Genomic DNA, 12,793 nt, shown 5'->3' on the forward strand with positions numbered 1-12,793 from the left:
TGCACCCACGAGGGCCCCACTTCACAGTCTGGCCTCACGGTGCGACCTCCTGCTGCTCTCACCCCTGCCCATTAGCCCCATCCCCATGAGAGCATGTGGGGCCCCTCTGCTCCCCTTCCTTCCACACCCTGAGTGGTGCCCCACTCCACTGCCCGGGCCACCCCTGGCCCAGTCCATTCGCCTGCTTGCCCACTCCACCCCAGCCCCTTTAGCCCATGGACAATGCTCCTGGAACCAAAGGGAACCATCCAAATGGCAGTCTCAGGGCACAAGCACCCCTCACCCCTTCCCTGGTGCTAGGGCAGCCCCACCCCAGCCCGGTCCCGTCGAGGCCACTCCACACCTCAAGGCCCCACCTCCAGCTCCTCACCATCCCCAGACAGCCTGGCCTCCAACTTCACAGAAAAAAATCTCGGTTCTGAGGCGTGAAGCTCCAGCTCCTTGTCCTACAAACCAGCCGCGGTCTGCACCCAACCAAGTGACAAAGGTGTCTCTGCTGCTTCGAGAAACACCTCCACGCCACCAGCCCGCCGACCTTCTCTGGGCGCCTGCCCGTCAGGTGGTTGCAGCTGTTTGTGGGAGGCATCCAGAGGGCAGGAAACATGTTAGAGGAATTCACAAGATTAAAAACTCATTCCCTACATAATTGGTGCTGAAGGCAGAAAATTACCACCAGCTGGATGGATATTATTTCTATCATCTAAGGTGACTAGAAGTCTTAATTTGTGCATTATATCATTTTAAAATTACAGAGATTTCTGTAAAGGTCCATTGCATTCTGTTACATAATGCACATAACGTTACATGAAGGGGAAGCTACTGTGGAAGGCAAGTCTTCAGTGTTCATTACGATAGTTGGATCTACACCACTTCTAAATGAAGACAGCATGGGTGTGAATGTTTATATGATAAAGGTCCATAAAGCTCCGAACAGAAGGACATGTTCATTACAAGGACAGTCTCCACGTGGGGCTCGAAACTGGCCAGGCCCTGCCTCTTCCAGCTGCCCAGCTGTGTCTGCATGAGCCCCAATCCCTTGCTTCGTGTCTGGCCATCATCCTAAACCAGGCCTCTCTCCCACTCTTGCAACACCTCCTCGCCTCCTGTGACAAAGCACATCCTGTTCTAGCCCAAGCTCTGCCTGGGACTGCCTCCATCAGGGCCTCAGTCTCCACATCCCTGTAGCTGTGCTGCAGGCAGGACTGCTGCTCTCTCTCTCTCTTGCATGCGCTCGCTCTCTCTAATTCTCTACATGTGAGGTCACAAGGACAAATCCTAAGGGAACAGAAGCCGGACTGAACTCTGACTTCAGAGCCCCAGGATCGTGCTCTCACGCTGATCATTGGCAACGATGAAGGGAAAATGGGTCTGCTTTTACCTGGCTGCTTCCGGCCCACTCCTTTCCCTGCCCCTTCCTGCCTCTTCCCCCTTCCCTGCTACCCTCCATCACTGCCTTCTGGTCCTGGGCTCTGTCGCCGCCTGTGGGCCTAGCCAAGCTCCCATCTCTCACTGGCTGCCCATTGACTTTTTGGAACCTGGAAGGCCTGCCGCCTTGCAGGCCCCTGAAGTCCCCTGCCCCGCCCAGCTCCCCACTTCCCTCCGCCCTCTCTGCCTGGCCTGCCTCTCTGCTCTTCACTCTTCCTGTGCTCTTGACTTCCCTTCTGGCCTTTCTCTGGCCTCCAGCCACCTGGGCAGACTGCTCCACTGCCCCATCTCCCTCCCATCCGTCCACCGCATCCTCCACCTGCCCTCCGTTGGCCCTTCCTGCAAACCGTCTCCTGGGGCCCTGATGTCCCTGCTAGGGGAAGTCAGGAACCTACCGAACACACGGGGCAGCCCATGGTGTGCAGCTGCTGGGCAGCCTGGCAGGCCCTCCAGGAAGCCCCCATCTCCAAGGGAGCTCTCAGCCACCTGGGGACTGGCCTGTGGCAGTGGGTGGCTGTCCCTCCTCAGGTTGGTCCACAGGCCAAAGAAACTAGAGCAACCTCCTTTCATGTCCACCGTCAGTCCCCTCAGGCTTTCAGAGCGGCCATAGAGGTGGTGGCTGGACTCGGGGGACTCAGGGCCTCTCTCCTTACAGGGCTTGCCTCTTATCCAGGAGCAGCAGCCCCTGCACCGGCAGCATTCCCCACTCCTGGAAGTCAGCGTCTCCAGGAGGCAGGGCGGGGGCTCCCTTGGCAGGGCAAAGGCTGCCTGGGTGGGGGCAGTGACAGCAGCGGGATGAAGCTCTGCTGTGGGGGTGGGGGATGCAGGATGCAGGGGATGTGTCCGGTAGGAGAGGCATTACCAGGTCTTCCCCAAGAGCTCAGCCTCTGAAGTTCTTGACTTCAGTTTCTGAGGCCACATCTGCAGTCACCCCAAAGCTTCCGGTGACCACCCCAGAGGTGCTGGGTCAGGCTGTGGTCACTTCCTGCCTCCCTCTCCTCGCCTCTATTGTCACCTGGGCTCAGGGTGCTTTCCTTGCCCACCTTTTCAACCCTCCTTTCCAGTGCTAATAGACTGGACTGTCCCCCAGGGGCACTGGCCTCGGTATATGGGCCGCTTATTTGGAGAGACCCCTCCCTGCACTGGCTGTTTCTCCACCTGCCCCTACAACACAAAAGGCTGACAGAATATGGTGATTTCTAACCCAGCCCTGGCTCTGGAATCACAAAACCTAGGTCTGCATCAGGGCCAGCACCTCTCTGCACCTCTCTCACCAAAAGCTGTGGAACGAGCACCGAGTACCGATTCCAGGTTTCTGGTCCCCGGCCTCTCTCCGACCCCAGCACAGCTGCTCTTTCTGCCCCTCAGGGATGGGGGTTAGTTCCCGGGACCAAATGTGAGATGACCACCTCTGTGAACAGCACGAGTGTCCACTGAAAGCCCCAACCCTGAGCTCTTGGTCCCAGGGGAAGGAGGACACAGGTCAGAAGAAGCAGGGACAGCCAGCCTGACCCAGCCCGAGTGCTTAGCAAAATGCTTAGAGCCCGGCCGCCTCCCTCCCCGGGGCCCACTCCATGCTGACTCCTGGTAACCTCTGGGCAGGAGTCAGCCTCCCCTGGGGAAGATTAGCATCCGGACGCCTCGGGTGGCCCTGTTTGCTATCTGGGGTGGGGTGAGGATGACCATCTGTTCTGGTTTGCCCAGAATGGATGGGACTCCTGGGGGGACTCTGGACCTTCAGTGTTAAACCCAGATCGTCCCTAAGAGTGAAGAGCTGTCACTGCAGGTCGGCAAGGGAGCTTTGGGGATTGAGCCCTCTCTTCAGTCGGGGTTTCCCACCCTGACTCCACCCACCAAGGAAGGGCATTGTCCTGTTGGGTTGGGCTTCCCCTACCCCCACCCAGGACCCCTGCATTCTGCTGACTGTGCCCAGGGTGCCCAGAGCCTCTCTGGCTGCCAGGACACACATGGGTTACCTCCTTCCTACCACCTGGACAAGTGACACACAGGCCCCTTCATGCCAGAGACACACGGGTCTCAGAGGAAACGCCTGGGGTGGGGGGCACTTTTCCTCTCCCTCAGAGATGGTGGCAGGACCCGCAGCCTCAGCACCATCGTGACCACATTTCCAAGAGAAGGCTCCTGGCGCTGCGGTCAGACAAAGGGGCGGTGTTTTAGTTCAGGCTGCCTGGAACACATCAGAAAAGGGGCCTCAGATTACACAGAGGCAGGCACGTCTTAGGAACTAGAGTGTGTGGTCCCAGCCCGGCAGCCACTCCCAGCCCCAGAGCAGCCTCCTGTCTGGATGAGGGGCCCAGGAAGCGAAGGCTGACGGGCTCCATGGACCTGTTTATTACCAAGAAGTCTTTCCTTCTGAAGCTCCTAGGGGGCCTTGAGTGAGTGACTTGCTTTGGCTGTAAAAGGGGTTTTGCCCAATTGATTGAGTCCTAGGGTCTCGCACAATTGTGCTGTGTGTTGTGGTCTTCCCTCAGGCTTTCACAGGCTCACAGCCAGAACTGTGCGCACCCATCCAGATGTCAACACACACACACAACACACCCAGAGATTCACATGTGCATGCCCTAGATGGATCATGGGGCAATTCTAAAGGAAATGCAGCCCTGGGCTCTGGGATTGGGCTGGGAGGAGAGGGGTTCCATTTTGGACCGGAGGGTACGGAATACCGACACAGGGGAATGGAGATACAGGTTCAGTGTCCTTTGTCAGAAACGCTTGGAAAAAGAAGTGTTTTGGATTTTGGATTTTTTTAGAGTTGGGAATATTTGCATTATACTGGCTGAGCATCCTAAAACCAAAATCTGAAGTGCTCCAATGAGCATTTTCCTTGAGTGCATGTTGGCGCACAAAAAGTTTTAGATTTGCAGTATTTTAGATTTTGGACTTTTGGACTTTGGATGCCCAGCTTGTATATACTGAGGAGTCATCAGTATCGGCATGATGGAGGAAGCTTGTGAGTTTGTAGAAAATAACATGCAGTGTGAGAAAATAAAGAGCGAACTGTGGGGAAGAGAATATTAAAGAGGTTGGCAGAGAGACTGGAATGCACAAAGGTGGAAAGGAGTTAGTCAGGGGTAGGAGAATTGCAAAAGCCAAAGGAAGATTCCAGACAAAGGCTGGCCAGTATGTGAAGGAGCCTTGAAGGTAAGCCAGTGGCCAGTACTGAATTTTGGCAGAGGAAACTAAGAACACTGGTATGGTTTGGCTGTGTCCCCACCCAAATCTCATCTTGAATTGTAGTTCTCATAATCCTCACATGTCATAGGAGGAACCTGGTAGGAGGTAATTGAATCATGGGGGCGGTTACCCTCATCCTGTTCTCATGATAGTGAGTGAGTTCTCATGAGATCTGATGGTTTTATAAGGGGCTTTCCTCACTTTGCTTGGCACTTCTCTTATGACGCCAGGTGAAGAAGGACATGTTTGCTTCCCCTTCCACCTGACTATAAGTTTCCTTAGGCCTCCCCAGCCATGCTGAACTGTGAGTCAATTAAACCTGTTTTCTTTATAAATTACCCAGTCTTGGGTATGTGTTTATTAGCAGCATGAGAATGGACCGATACAAACATCCTGTTGGACAGCAGCAATGTCCATAGAGGTTCTGCCTGCAGGAGTGGCTCAAAGGGGACCAAGGAGAGCATCCAATGTGTGGATTTAGGCTCATGAAAGGTAGTTGTCTATAAAACTCTTGAGGCCAGGATGATCCCCAGAGATAAGTCTGATGACAGTTGTCTTAACACAAAAATGAATTATTAGAATTTCCCTTGAGGTATTACTCAAGTTGTCAAAAGCTGACTAAGTTGTTTGGCTGGAGGCTAAGGGGAAAGTAATTTATATTTATGATTCTTCTTTTTATGCTTGTATACAAAGGAATAGAAGTCAGGACTCTTGATCTAACCTGAGCCAGATTTCCTATGTCAAATCCTGTTTCCCTAGTTTTCCTCTTACCTCCCTAGTCTCCTAAGTTTATTAATAAACTTTAAAACACAATAGCCTTCCTTGAATAAAATGATTCTGATTTTCAGTTGGGCTGTACAACTGGAAACATTAAGTAAAAATGTATTCTAGGCCAGGCACAGTGGCTCACACCTGTAATCCCAACGTTTTGGGAGGCTGAGGTGGGAGGATTGCTTGAGGCCAGGAGTTTGAGACCTACCTGGTCAACAACATAGTAAGACCCCGCCTCTACAAAATTTTTTTTAATTAGCCAGGTGTGGTGGTGCACACTTGTGGTCCTAGCTACTTGGGAGGCTGAGATGGAAGGATCACTTGAGTCCAGGAGTTAGAGGCTCCCATGAGTCGTGATTGTGCCAGTGTGCTCCAGTCTGGGCAAGAGAGTGAGGCATTGTCACTCTCAGAGATGATAAATTCCTTTTCAAAAAGCTTTAGGTCCCTGTTCTTTGTTTCTTAAGACCAACTTCCTTGTACTTCCTTGTCTCCTAGCTACCTGTTCTGTAAACAACCCTCCCCGCCTTTGCCGCACCCAGACAACTCCAGGTACGCCTTCCCGCCCAGTAACGGGCAGCCTCTACCTTCCCGCCTAATTGACCCTATTCAATTTTAAACCCTAGCCAATTGGGCTAGCTTAGATTATGCAGTCCAACCCCAGCCAATGGGGAAAAAACACAGCAGTAAGAACTAATTGCGTTAGGGATAAAAACCCTGCCCTACCCCACTTGGTGTGCTCTTGTGATTGTGACTGGCGCAAGTTGCACCCTTCTGCAGAAGTAAATTGCCTTGCCGAGAGAGCTTTTTGCTGGAGTGCTGATTCTTCTTTGTGCCACTGAGCATTTATTTCCAACAGTCACCAAAAAAGGTTATTATATGATAAATTGTGATTATTTGTTTTGTAGATTTGGGGTAAAAATGTAAACCATAGAAAAAAGTCTTGCCCTGGCTCATTCAAAAAGACAAGTAGTAGAGACCTCATCTAGAAGAATGTTTATGCTAATTTCTGCAAACTACAAAACACAGATGCTGCCACAACCACCAAACAGAATAGAGAAAATTTACTCAGTAGAACAAGGTATTTAAATCTAAAATTTGGGGCACAGTGGCTCATGCTTGTAATCCTCACATTTTGGGAGGCGGAGGCAGGAGGATTACTTGAGCTCAGGAGTTTGAGACCAGCCTAGGCAATATATTGAGACCCTCATCTCTACCAAAAAAATAAAATAAAATTAGCTGGGCATGGTGGTGTGCACCTGTGGTCCCAGCTACTTGGGCGGATCACTTAAGTACAGGAGATTGAGGCTGCAGTGAGCCGTGATCGCACCACTGTACTCCAGCCTGGGAGACAGAACAAGACCCCATCTCAAAAAAAAAAAAAAAAAAAAAAAAGGTTACACTCATTCTCATACTAATAATTGGGGGTTTGTGTAAAACATCACATAAAAAGAAGCTGGCCAAGCAAGGGCCCCCTTAACTGCCATTTGAGGAAGTGAGGCCATCAGGGTGGGCTTTATATGGAATCAGTTACCTTTAAAAGACGATGTAATACCTTTCACTCCTTCTAAACTATGTAAGAAATACAATCAAAGTTCTCTTTCTGTAACCAGATGACCAAAAAAAAAAAAAAAAAACAAAGAAAGAAAATGATTGAGCCATTCCTACAGAACCTGGTCTTTTACCGTGTTTTTCTGTGAGATGGTTTTAACAAATATTTTATATTGCTTAGAAAAATATTGGTATTTCCTGATGTCTCTTCACTTGAAGGAAAGACTGGGGCAGTTTGACTGGGGCTGGGGATGCTGGGATCAGAGAGTAAATGAAGATCCCAGGTGCTCATTTGGCTTAACTTCACCAGCTCCGGAAAATCCGAGGCTGTCCTGGAGGCTGGAGCAGCGGGCAGGGCAAGGCTGGAGGAGGCTCAAGGAGCCGGGGCCTCTTGTCCAGCCACTGGCAGAGGCACTGGGGCAGCCATGTGGGCTCCGTGGCATCTCGGGACCTTGCCTGATATGAAGGATGTCATTTAGGGCAGGAGACAAAAAGCCTCTAAACCTAATTATTTGTTCATGAGAGCCTCGAATCTAGCTGCATCTCTTCTGGGTCTCGGTAAACAACTCCAGGAGGGCCTGGCCTTTTAAAGAGCTCATTAAACATCGCCCCCAAGTAGCACTTCAAGAAGAAAGTCAACTGCAGCATGGCTCCCACCTCGCCGCCTGGGGCATGGAAGCATCTAGCACAGAGGGCTCCTGCCGTGTGGCCAGTTCTCGAGATAGAGACTGAAGAGGCCGACTAGCCAACAATGGGCACTCGCCACAACCTACCCTAGACTTCTCCTTTGTCCCTGCAGCCCTGGGGCCTAGGCTGAGCACAGAGAACCGAGAGCTCAGCTTTGCCCCCGGTGGGCAGAAGGGCTGTGGAGTTCTGGGGGGGCAGGGCTCTTTCCGGTGGCTCCGAGGAGCTGTGCCATTGATCTCCTTACTGGGGTGGGCATGGCACAGCTCTGCCCGCAGTCAACCCTGTCTGAGATGCTGGTGCCTGGGGGAGCTGGGAGATGTCACAGGCCATAGAAAGAAGGGAGGGTCTTCAAGGGTGGGGCAGTTTGGAGCCAGGGAATGACAAGCCCTAGATGCTTCCCAGGGAAGTTTCCAAACCAGAAGGGGTGACAGTGGTCTGGGGGTGTTCTTCTCGGAAGTGGCCCATTTTGTTGCCCTGAGAAGTTGGCATCTCCTGGGCTGCCCAGCTCCCTGGGCTGCAAGAGCTGGAATCTCATACCACTGGCTCCCTAGACATGCATGGGGGGGTCTTCAAGAGCACCTGAGCAGGAGGCCAGAGGAGTCACAGCCCCTAAGGAAAGGTGTCTGTGGGTCTCTGGCAATAACAGGGCCGTGTCCATGTAACACTGGAGAAGGGGGAGAGCCTGGCGTGCAGGCCAGTGCTTGCTCTAAAGGGAACAAGGAGCCCGGGTAGAACCAGGTGAGGAGATAGTGCGGAAGTTGAACGGCCAGCCGGCATCCCCGGGCACGATGGGTGGAGGAAGTCCTTGTTTGGGGAGGAAGCCAGTGCCACCATCGCTCCCCACCCAGGGGCAAGCAGGCTGCAGCGGGGAGAGCCAGCCACAGGCTGAAGAGACATCACACCCCTGGGAGACAGGGGTGTGTTGGGAGGGGGGACAGCTAATCCTCCCACCCCAGGCATCTCCTTGGCCTGCCACTGCCACCCCCAGTAGGCCCAAAGTGTCCTGCCAGGCACCAGAAAGAGCCAGTCCTCCCATCCCTGAGCTATGTGGCCCCCCTGGAGTCCTGCGATGCTGGGACCTGAAGGGTGGATGCAAATGGCTTGGGGCAGCTACAGCCTCCCAGGAGCAGGCGGGAGGCCCTTCAGCCTGCACCTGGACCGGGGCCCAGCAGCCAGATGGAGAAAGCGAGGAAGGGGGCTAACCGCTCATGGGGTCTCAGTGGGGGTGGCGCTTACACAGCCACCTCCCTCCTGGCACCCACCCTTGGCATTAAAATTCAGAGCTCAAGGCTGGGGTTTCCTGACAGGCTGCGTTCTCTTCATAATCATCTGCAGATTCAAGGCCATCAGTGGGAGGGGTCCAGGCTCCCCAGGCCCAAAACTGCTGTGAATTCTGAAGCAGCCCCCTGAAGATAGTGGAAGGTGTCTCCAGAGCATGAACTCGTCCGGCAGGAAGGCGCTTATCAAGACTGAGAAGTCTGCAGGGGCCGAAGACAGCGTCATTCTGGACCCTGACACACACCAGGCTGTGCTTAGGGAGGAGCCAGTCCACACCGTGCCTCCTTAGAGTGGGCAGCACCCTGTGCCCTGTTTGTGAGCTCTCAGGGGTCACTGGGCCAGGATTCGCAGCACCTGCCTCCCTGGGGGCCCATGCTGCTGCTGGGTGGCCGCCTCGCCCCAGCTGGGCAGGTCGAAGAGTATGAAAGTGCTGCCTGCGTTTCTGGCCAGTCCAGGCTTTCCTTGCCTGCCCTGGGTGGGAAACGGGAGTATCCCTGGCTGCACCGGGGGCTGCACCGGGGCCTGCAGGGAGGAATTAAGAAGGGGTTGGAGGCCAGGCATGGTGGCTCATGCCTGTAATCGCAACAATTTGGGAGGCCAAGGCGGGTGGATTGCCTGAGCTCAGGAGTTCTAGACCAGCCTGGGCAATACGGTGAAACCCCATCTCTATTAAAATACAAAAAATTAGCCGGGCGTGGTGGCGTGCACTTGTAGTCCCAGCTACTCAGGAGTCTGAGGCAGGAGAATTGCTTGAACCCAGGAGGCAGAGGTTGCAGTGAGCCAAGATCGCGCCATTGCACTCCAGCCCGGGTGACAGAGCAAGACTCCATCTCCAGAAAAAAAAAAGGAAAGAAGGGGTTGGAGGGCCCGATGCCTGGGTGCCTCCAGGCTCAGAGAGAACCCTCTAGATGCTCTATCCAGCACCCCACAGGAGCCCACGGCCACTCCCAGGGAGGCTGCAGGAGTGCGGTGCTGACCTGGCTGGCTGCTGGTGGCCAGCGCAGCTGCCCTCTGAGTGCCCAGAGTCCACAGTGAGCAGGGCCCTTTGCTGGAAGAAAGACAAGCACCAGGAGTCCCCCAGACTGAGCATAGCATTTGAACCTGAACCCAGGGTAGTATCCTGGGGGGCCTGCCCCCTCTCCCAGACCCAGGACGCTCAACCTGGGCTCTCCCATGGCCACATGTGTTTCTGCCTCCTCTGCCATGGTGAGCTGTGTGCCCACCACTTCCCACACTCGGTCTCCTGGCCTTCCCTCCCTGGGACCACCACCTACCACCTCGTGACTTTCCTATTTGCGATGCTCTCACCAAGCAGAGCTGGACTGTGGCTGGAGGAAGCTCAGGGACAAATGAGGTCCCAGTCTCATCTCTGGCTCTGGGTCACATCCCCAGTGACTCCCTGTCCTTCAGGTCTCAGGTTGAATGTCACTCCCCCAGGGAGGCCTTCCCTGACCTCCAGCTCAACTCGGGGTCCCCTTTATCAGCTCATGTCATGCCTTCATCTTCCTCCAAAAGTTGTGCTTTTTAAATATCTTAAACATTAGAACATTTCAAGTATTTGTTTGATATCTATTTGCATCTTACATTGTAAGATCTAAGGGATCCTGTCTGCTCTCTTTAATAAATATTTGATGAGTTATTGACTGATCATTGAGAGATGGCCCTTTGTTCTCCAGCCCAGGGGTCCTGGACATTCTGGGATCCAGAGTACAGGGGAGCCTGATGCCCGGGGTAGTGGCCCCCTCTGAGCTACCCTCCCTGTGATGGGGGCTATACTGGGCCTTTTCTTTTCTGAGCAATTTCAGAAAACATTTTGAGATCAAAGTGAATGTGACACAGACCAGAAGGGGCAGGAAGGACACTGTCAGAACCAACAGAACAGCAAGAATATGTTCAGAGGGGCCACCCCCACACTCACACTTCGGGGCTGGGCAGACCCCTGAGAATACCAGAAGATCACAGAAAGGGGGCCCAGGACGGAGGCAAGGGCCTGCCTCCTTCTTCTGCCTCCTTCTCCTGCCTCAGCCGGGCCTCCTGGCCCTGCCTCCCTCAGGGAGTGTCCCCAGCAGAGCAGCTGAGAGAGAGAATTACTTAGTCCTCAGGGGCAGGAGTCCCAGACCAACCCCACAAGGGACCCAGCCACTGCCCTCCAGCCTCAATTCCCCACTCAGGCCCCCAGGACGGTTGGCAGGAAGGGCCAAGGGAGGGCGGGTGGAAGAGGCAGGTGCGGGGGTAGAGCGGCAGGGGGCAGTAGAGCATCTGCCCTGGTGGCTGGAGGCCAGAGAAAGGCCAAAAGGGAGGTCAATGGCACAGGAGGAGTGAAGAGCAGAGAGGGAGGCCAAGCCAAAAGAGCAGAGGGAGGGTGGGCCATGGGGGAAGGGACTTCAGGGGGCTGCAGGGTGGCAGGGTCCAAAGGCCAGGGGCAGCCAGTGAGAGATGGGAGCTTGGCTGTTTGAGAAGGGCCCGATGGGGAGGGTGGGCACCAGACCCAGAAGAAGGAACCCCCCACTCCCCACCCCCACCCCCAACCACAAGAATGGGGTAAGGGGGAAAATACATGGAAGGGGCAGGAGAAGGGGCAGGCTAGGGACAGCTGGGTGAAAGCAGACCCATTTTTCCTTCATCATTGCCAATGAACAGAGTGAGAGCACGACCCTGGGGCTCTGAAGTCAGAGTTCCATCCTGCTTCTGTTCCCCTAGGATTTGTCCTTTTGACCAGAAGAGAAGAGAAGAGACGAGAAGAGGAGAGGAGAGAGAAAAGAGAGAGAGAGGAGAGAAAGAGAGAGAGAGGAGAGAGAAAAGAGAGAGAGAGGAGAGAAAGAGAGAGAGAGGAGAGAGAGAGCGCTCTCTGTAGCACAACTGTGCCCATTGTAGAGAGGTGGAAAGTGAGGCCCCTCAGAGGCCGCCCCGGGCAGTGCTTGGACTAGAGCCAGGTCAAGGCCCATCTACATCCGGAGCCATCCCGTGTTAGCAGGACAGCATCCTGGCTGGCTCCCCGCCCCCAGACTGCCCGAGAGCTTGGCTGGCTATTGCCTTCCAGAGCAGCCCCTCCTTCCTGTGCACCTCCTCTCCTCTCCCACTAGCCAGCCCCTCCGTGGAGGGCCAAGAAGCCCAGCCAGCCCTGGGCATGGGTGCTAAGAGATGTCTGGGCTCAGGAATTTCCTGGCAGGAGCAGCAGTGCCCATGTTTGTCTCCGGGCATCCCCAGCCGGGGGGCCAAGCAAGAGAGGCAACAATGCCAGAGTAGGTCACAGAGCAAGAGCCTGGAGAGCTAAGAGTTATCCCCGTTCAGGGTCTGATGGAGTTTGGGTGTTGTCCCCTCTAAATCTCATGTTGAACTGTCATCCCCAGTGCTGGAGGCGGGGCCTGGTGGAGGGGGTTGGATCATGGGGGTAGATTTCCCATGAATGATCTTGCGCCCTCCCCTTGGTGCTGTCCTCTCAGCAGCGAGTTCCTTCTTGCGAGATCTGGCTGTTTGAAAGTGTGCGGCACCTCCCCACCCCTCCTCTGCTCCCACTCTGGCCATGTGAGATGCCGCTCCCTCTTCGCCTTCTGCCAAAATTGCAAGCAAGGTCTCATCAGAAGCAGGGCAGATGCCGGCACCACACTTCATATAAAGTCTACAGAACAGTGAGCCAATTAAACCTCTTTTCTTTATAAATTATCCAGCCTCAGGTATTTCTTTATAGCAACATAAGAATGGCCTAACACAGGGTCTGTCTTAGGCAGGGGCCCTCGGGGTGTCCCTCTTCTCCCTGGCCCTAGCCCAGGAGGAGGACCAGCAAGAGTAGTGAAGTGAGAAGCCTCTCCATGAAGATGCTTTCTGCCATTCATTACACACACAACAGCATCTTGGTCCCAGATGCTGGGTCCCAGAGAGGACCTCAAGG

At 54.2% G+C, this 12,793-nt stretch overlaps 1 protein-coding gene across 2 annotated transcripts in view; it reads right to left on the bottom strand.

The window, feature by feature from the left end:
* GPR55 (G protein-coupled receptor 55) overlaps nt 1-12,793 on the bottom strand; it is a 54,150-nt gene that overhangs the window by 24,299 nt on the left and 17,058 nt on the right. The window lies entirely within an intron of this gene.

The sequence above is a fragment of the Pan troglodytes genome, chromosome 13, assembly GCF_028858775.2.
Source record: "Pan troglodytes isolate AG18354 chromosome 13, NHGRI_mPanTro3-v2.0_pri, whole genome shotgun sequence".
Lineage (NCBI taxonomy): Eukaryota > Metazoa > Chordata > Mammalia > Primates > Hominidae > Pan > Pan troglodytes.